Source organism: Tamandua tetradactyla, chromosome 14 (genome assembly GCF_023851605.1).
Source record: "Tamandua tetradactyla isolate mTamTet1 chromosome 14, mTamTet1.pri, whole genome shotgun sequence".
Classification (NCBI taxonomy): Eukaryota; Metazoa; Chordata; class Mammalia; order Pilosa; family Myrmecophagidae; genus Tamandua; species Tamandua tetradactyla.
In genome coordinates this window covers 41,806,063-41,814,184 of record NC_135340.1, presented here as the reverse complement: position 1 = coordinate 41,814,184, position 8,122 = coordinate 41,806,063, and the positions used below count along the sequence as shown (strand labels likewise).

The window sequence follows — 8,122 nt, the reverse complement described above, 5'->3', positions numbered from 1 at the left end:
TCTGCAACTTCAAGTATTTTGCTGTAAGTAGCCTATATTGATATAATTTCCTATTACTCAAATAATGTTTATGACATAGAATTTCATGTGCTGTGTTGGACTCCCATGTCCTGCAATGAAGTATTTTATTCCATATGCCACTAAACTCCCTACCTGTAACAGTGCATTTCTCTTCTGCAGGCTCAGTCACCTGGATGTTTGGCTTATATTTACAGTTATATAGCATAAATGTAACACTAAAGTAAATGGGCAAATGTTTGCTTAAATTAAATTGCATCTTTAAACATGTGGACACATGTATTTTTAATAGCTGCACTTGACTTCGATGCATCTTTTATGCCAGCACATTATTTTATAATCATTAGCATATCATTTTTAAAAAGAAATTACAGTTCTATCACTTATTTGCCATATGGTTTAGGTCAATTATTTAACTTCACTGAGATACTGAAATATAAGGATAATTCTATACTTCAAGAGTTACCATAAACATTCTAGATTACATGCACACAGACACACATACACACACACCCTTGCATAATATCACTTCTAAGTCATTGGATGAAACTAAAGGAGGTTTTCTAAGTAGGCAAATTAGTGAATGGAAAATATTATCCTGTCAAGTCATTTTAGTTGTTTTAATGACCTTTTTGATTATTCTAATAAATTTTTCATGATCAATTTATGACTTTTATGGTCCACTATGTCATTCTTAGTTCATGGTGATTTAGAGACATAATTTTTCATTTCATAATTTGAAAGACTCCATGTTATTTGTGCATGGACTTCACAAATTCCTTGCTTCCACTGTTTGGTGGGTGGTGGGACCATAACTTAGTGCTCAGATAATGTCCCATAGATAAAATGATCTCAATTTAGCTCTTTCACCTTCATCCTGTAAGTATGAAGGTCTATCTTGAATTTTGCATATGCCTTTCAGTTTGTCTCCTGTGAAGTTTTTTGTCCTTCATGTTTCATTTATTTATTTTTCTCCCTTGTTCCATTTATATACCTCTATACTACTTTTGGGACAGAAGAACTGTCATTTGAAGTTCCATGATTCATGTTTATTTTATATGGTGTGGGGCTAATTGAATAACTCAAAATTGAATAGTCAGTGACAGAGATGTAGATTACAATTTGGTTCTGATAACTAGTTTTCTGGCCTAAGTTTTGCATGTCTCCCTGAATAATTATGGGTCTGGATGATCCAGAAATTATTTTTATTAAAATGTTATCTTTTTCCACTTTATTTATAAAAGTTTACCCAAATTAATAGAATGCAATAATTTTGTGGTATTTTGAGAAATCTCTTTAGAATGGATTCTAAAGTAAAATGCTCTAAGTCCTGATTTCCAGAATCTCTTTTATGATTCTTAATATATCTTTATTTTATATTTAATGTTACATGATTTCTCATATACAATACAGGAAAATATGCTGATGAATGTTCAGAAAAATGAGTCAATAGGGATTGATCTCTATGTTGGAACATCGAGAACTTTACCAATGCTCAGTAAATTAGTAGACATTTACTTACATGTAAGTAATACAATCAGTCTAATGATGATTATTTTAGAAAATTAATGTATGAAATTATATATTTCCAATATAAAGGGACAAAAATATCAGTTAGAAGAAATGGAAATTTTGTGGTGTGATTTCAGAGTTCATAGGAAAGTTGCAACACCTTTCTTTATTCTACTTCAACACTTGGTAGTTTTAATATCTATGAGAATTTAATCTTCTTTGACTTTGGGTTTTGACTTCCAAAGAAATCCCATCTTTCATATTCACCACTTCCCAGCATTCCCCTTTGTCCAACAGGTAGCATTTGAGGATGAAATGTCTCAAACTTTCACTCCTAAGAATTCACTTAATATATTTTTTCATAGACACCATTGCTTAAAAGTTGCATCTCAAACCAGATTCATTAATTAATAAGCCATTCTCTGCACTTTTTGAAATAATGTAAACATATTGTTTGTAAGAAGGATTTTCATGTAAAATGACAAAGCAGAAATCATTTTGGAAAATTATAGATCTGAATTTATTAAGATATTTTAAGCTGTTTCATAGAAAATATAAATAGATTAGGAGGAAAAGAGCAAACTAGAATATTTGTGGAATATCTGAGAAAAGACTAATACCTTATATGTAAGGTATTCTTGTAGCAAATAATAATAAAATTTAAGAGCCCAAGAGAAATATGGGCAAAAGTCATGGAAAGGCAATTAATAAGGGAAAAAAATACAAATGGTCATATCATATATGAATAAATTGTCAGCCCCACTAAAAATTATGAAATCTATTAAAACATCAGTAAGGTACATTTTCACATAGGAAGTAAGTAAAGATACTATTGTCAAGCAAGGTTGAAGAAAAAAATGGACATACTCATGCCTCATTTCAGTTAGATGAGCTTTGGTATAAAGAACCAAACATTTCTGAAGTGTGCAATTATCATTCTGAATCCTAGATAACTACTTTTGTATGCACATAACATTTTAGCTAAAAGTAAATTTATCATAGAACCATTAATATTAAGGAAAACTGAAATCATCCCTATAATAAAATATGAATATTTGTGATATATTGTTAAATAAGTTATGAACAATATGTACTGCATGTACACTTTTAATTAGGAATAGTACATACTTTGATATTTAGTAAACCATGTTAATTTGCATATGCAAATATTTAATGGTAGAGGGAACAAAGGCATAAGACTTATCATTCTAATCTCTACTGAACACCAACCAATACCCGGTATGTCACATTTTATAGTTATTTTAATCCTTACAACATTCCTATGAGATATAATCCATTATTTCTCCCAATTTATGGTTCCAAAATTGACCCAGAGGAAGTTTAATTTGCCTACAGTCACAGCACTAAGAATTATAAAATAAAGAATTCAAAATCTCTCAGTCTGGCTCTTGAGCTTATCTGCCCTATTTATCTACTTTGGTAATATTTTTTTTTATATTTAAAGTAATTGTGTTGAAATATAATCACACACCAAACAGTTCATCCAAGGTATGCAATCAATGGTTCACAGTACCTTACATATTTGTGTAGTCATCAGCATGACATGTTCATAATCTAGTAAAAGGTTTAAAAAGAAAAAAACAACCCAAGTATCCCATTCCACTTACCCCTCCCTATTATTGACGACTAGTATTGCATTGTATACACTTTTAACTCGACTGTTAAATAGAGATAGGTTAACTAAGATAGTTTAGTATTGACTATAGATTTAGATATTGATACAGATCAGTGGAACCAAACAAAACACTCAGAAGAATGCCCTTTTTTAAGAATCTAGTTTTACAGTCATTATCAATTATAAGTAATATGAGATTGCAGTGTTTTGACTATTCTTAAACAAAATGTAGTAGAAATATTTTTGCATTTAAAAAAATGCTTTTTATTGCTGAATATAGCATATACACAAAGAAAAGAAAGGAAAAGCAATGATTTTGAAAGCACTTCAACATTTAGTTACAGAATGAATTTCAGAGTTTTTTTAATGGATTACCATTCCACTATTTCAGATGTTACCTTCTTGCTGCTCCAAAACACTAGAGTAAATATAGAAATTTTTTCTTTTTTGTGAAAAATAGCATATACAAAAAAGCGAAAAATTTCAAAGCACATTGCAACAAATAGTTGTAGAACAGATTTTAGAGTTTGGTATGGGTTACAATTACACAATTTAAGTTTTCACTTCTAGTTGTCCTGAGATACTGGATACTAAAAATAAAAAATCAACATAAATAATCATCAATCATACTCATTTTTTAAACCCTGCCTCCCATCACATTTGACCTAATTTTCCACTCTTTAGGGTTATTTGGGCTATGAGCATTTCCATTTTTCATGTTGAAAGGGGCTGGAGTAATATCGGATACAGGAATGGAACTAGTTGATGTTCTGAAAAGGCTGTCCCCTTTGCATTTCAGGACTGATCTGGTTCTGGGACCCATCTGGGGTTTATAGGTTTCTGAAAAGTTATCTTAGTGCATGAAACCTTGTAGAGTCTCATATAATGCTTTAGGTTTTCTTTAGGATTGAGAGGAATGGTTTTGGCTGGGGTTTAGCAAGTTATGATAGGTAGCAATATCTAACTGAAGCTTGTCTGAGAATAATCTCCAGAGTAGCCCCTCAATGCTATTTAAACTGTCTCAGTCAATGAGACACCTTATTTGTTACTCTTCTTTCCTCATTTTGCTCAGGATGTTATTTTAGATCCAATGGTGTCAGGGTGGTTCATCCCTGGGAGCCATCTCCACATCACCAGGATGTCATGTCCCAAGTAGTGGGGAGGTTAATGATTTCATATGAAGAGCAGGGCTTAGAGAGAGAGAGGCCACAACTGAGCAACAAAAGAGGACTTCCAGAAGTAACTCTGAGGCATACCTATAGGTAGGCTAAGCTTTTCCACTACATAAGCTTCACAAGAGGAAGCCTCAAGATCGAGGGCTTGGCCTATTGATTTAGGTGTCCCTTATGTTTGATATAGAATCAGAGGTTTCCCAATGGTAAAGTTTAATATTTCCATATTTTTTCACCATCTCTCAAGGGAGTTTGCCAATACTTCTTGATTATCTGCTTAATATATTCTTGGGTGTATCTTGGTATTACATTAAACTATTTGGAATAAAAAACCCTCATTATTATTCTGGGGTCCCTGTTTTTGGGTTGTTAGTAGGAATTTTAAAGTGGTTGAGATAAGAGCTAATAAATTTTTAGAATATAGTGGTCATGCTATGATGTGAACATGAAAGTGAAGGTTATATCATAAATGAAAAAAAAATGACCACATGCATTGTGTGTTTGGTGCTTAAGAGAATCAAAAACATAAGCATATTAAGTGGAATTTGATGAGTGACTTTGTTGTGCTTTTTTAGCCTCACACCCTATAAGCTTATTTCCATTTCCGTTTACTTACAGGAAAATTTCTGAGCCAGAATCACAAATTAGAAATCATGGAACAAGGAAATAACTCAGGAGTGACTGCATTTGAATTACATGGTCTTTCAGGTCCTTGAGAGCTTCAGATTTTCTATTTTGCTTTTTTCACACTTTTCTATTTATCCATTGTGCTGGGGAACCTCCTTATTGTGCTCACAATCATCTCTGACCCTGTGCTACACACACCCATGTACTTCCTCCTCAGTAACCTCTCCCTCATTGACGTGTGTCTGTCTACCTTTACCACCCCCCAAAATGATTGTTGACTTCCTCATGGAGCACAGGACCATCTCTTTTGAGGGCTGCATTGCCCAGATATTCTTTCTGCATGTCTTTGGTGGTGGAGAAATGATGCTGCTGGTGGCCATGGCATATGACAGATATGTAGACATATGTCGATCCCTGCACTATGCGGCCATCACGAGTGTACACAAGTGCACAGGTCTCGTGGTGGGCTCCTGGGTCATTGGGGTTCTGCATTCAGTAAGTCAACTGGTCTTCACAGTAAACCTTCCATTCTGTGGACCCAATAAAGTGGACAGCTTTTTCTGTAACCTTCCACTTGATATCAAACTTGCCTGCACTGAAACATATGTCCTCCAGATTCTATGCTTGCAGACAGTGGTTTAATTGCCGTGAGCTCCTTTATGCTCTTGCTGATCTCTTACTCGGTCATCCTGGTCACTGTGCGACATCATTCCTCAGCTGGTATGGCCAAGGTATGGTCCACCCTGACTGCTCATGTCACAGTGGTGATCCTCTTCTTTTGGCCCTGCATTTTCATTAACACTAGGCCATTCAGGAACTTCCCAGCAGATAAAGTGTACTCAATATTCTATGCTGTTTTCACCCCTCTCTTAAATCCCTTAATCTATGCTTTAAGAAATAAGGAAGTAATATCAGCAATGCGAAAACTGAGGAGTCAACAGGTCAGTTCTTGACAGTCTGCCAGCTTTCCCTTGGGGTAAATAATAACTTATAATAAAAGCCAGGTTACTGCACCCTCCTTTATGCATTACTGTTTGTCTGAAATATCACAGGACACATTTTCTTAGTTTTTGTAACAGAAACAAACCAAGTTGGATAAAAGAGTATGAGACATTTTATCTTTTGCTTTTGAAATTGTTATTGTTTGATTCAGACAAATTAATTTTAATAATAAAATTCTTCCTTTACCTGTAAAATTAGCATTCTAATCAAATTCTCTCTTCTTCCACTCACCTTGAAAATTATAACCATATTCCAGATACTAATGTAAGATATTTAAATTGCATTTTTAAGGTTTCAGAATACTATTTAATTTGCAGATTTTTCTAGTCATTTCATTTGGTGGCAGATAATATAAATTATACTGTTTTTTATGTTGCCCCATTCTTATGATATTTAGGTTGCACAATGCATCTAATTACAGTTACAAACTTTCCCTTCTTCCTCTGTATATTTACAAACACACCTACTTCTTTGAACCAAGGATCTAAATGCATTGAGGTAATATGTTTTTATATATATAGGAATAGTATTTATTGCACCCACATTCTTATTACAAATTATGCAAGTTTAGGGATCAAGTAGTGAATAAATTTGTTTGCTGAACTCATTAGATGAGCTCAGAAGGAAAATGGATCTGCATTTTCTATTGACTATGCGTAAATGGTTGCCCTGTGTCCACAATTAATATACTCATGTCTCAGTGAATTAAACAGAAGTTTATAATTGCCACTCAAAGTTAGTGGCTTGATGACTACAGAACAAATGAACATTCTCATAGCTACTAACTATATGCCTTTGCTCTCTGTGTGCCCATGCCTATCTCCAGTCTATGCCCTTTAATTACACCAACCTTTAAATCATAATTGAGAATGCACATTTTTCAGTGCTCTCCAAAGATCTATTCCTTTGGATTTTCAAAAGAAATCTATATTTTCACACTTTAGTTTAATAGTAAATGATTACTATTAGTCTAATTTCTGTTTATCAATTAGGAAACTGAGAGTCAAACAAGTGAGTTGATCATATTCACAATCATCAAGTAAAAAACACAAGGCAAGTATTTCCATCTTCTGACTTCTAGTGTTTGAGAGGGAAAAACTACTATAATCCAAGTTACCCATCTGAAATAGAGTATATGGAAGAAATGATGGTATGGAATAGAATTAATAGCAATTATGTTTTCTCCTTCATAATGTCACCATTCTGCAATGCCTGTTGATTCCTCTCTGAAATATGGAATTAAAAATAACATAATATATGGCTGTTGCATATGTTGATGGCAATATGGCCAAACTTATATTCAGTGATCATTATAGAGTTTAAAAATGTGTCTTCATATAATATTCATTTGCTCTGTACATGATACCTGTGTATTTTTACAAAATAATACTTCTATTTCTGAAAATATTGAGATTCAGATAATCTGAAACCCTTGCAGAAACATATCTACAAATTCTGGTGCATTCTTTAAAATAAAATATGAGTTCACGGATGCTCTTGCAGAAGAAAGGGATCAGCAAGTGACTTCAGATAATGAAAATGATTGGCAATCCAGGACCATTGGAAGAAATTTTGTTTGTCAAGTGTGTGGGGTAGAATTAGAGTCTTCACACCTGGAACCCACATAACCTATGTCCATAGTGAAGTTGTGGACTAGAAGAGTGTCTTCAGAGCACAAAGGATTTTAACCTGGAAAGTCAATATGAAATATGGCCCATACTAGTAATCAATGAAACTCTTGAATCATTTGACAAAGGAAAGATAAAAACCTCACTAGAAGAATCTAATAAGGTTCCTTTAGAAATTGAGCTGTCTTTCAAATCACAAAACCTAAGATGAGCCTATCCATAATGTACAAGAGTCATATAATCTGGCAGGTAGAAAGAAAAAGAATATTAAAAGACACAGCAGGCAAACATCACTCAAAGAAAGTAAAAGTATAAATCCAGCAGCAGCATACATAAAGGATTATAACCATGATCAACTGGGATTTATCCAGGAATACCATGTTTTAAAATACAAAAAATATACATATCAATAGAATTAGTGAAAAATAAGTGATACAGTCAATTGTTGCAGAAAAAACATTTTATAAAATTTGACATCCATTCATGATAATATATAGCAAACAAAAAAGAGCAACAGAAATGGAGAA

At 33.3% G+C, this 8,122-nt stretch overlaps 1 pseudogene; it reads left to right on the top strand.

The window, feature by feature from the left end:
• Positions 1-4,991: 4,991 nt before the first annotated feature.
• LOC143655016 (olfactory receptor 4K3-like) lies at positions 4,992-5,918 on the top strand (annotated as a pseudogene).
• Positions 5,919-8,122: the final 2,204 nt, after the last annotated feature.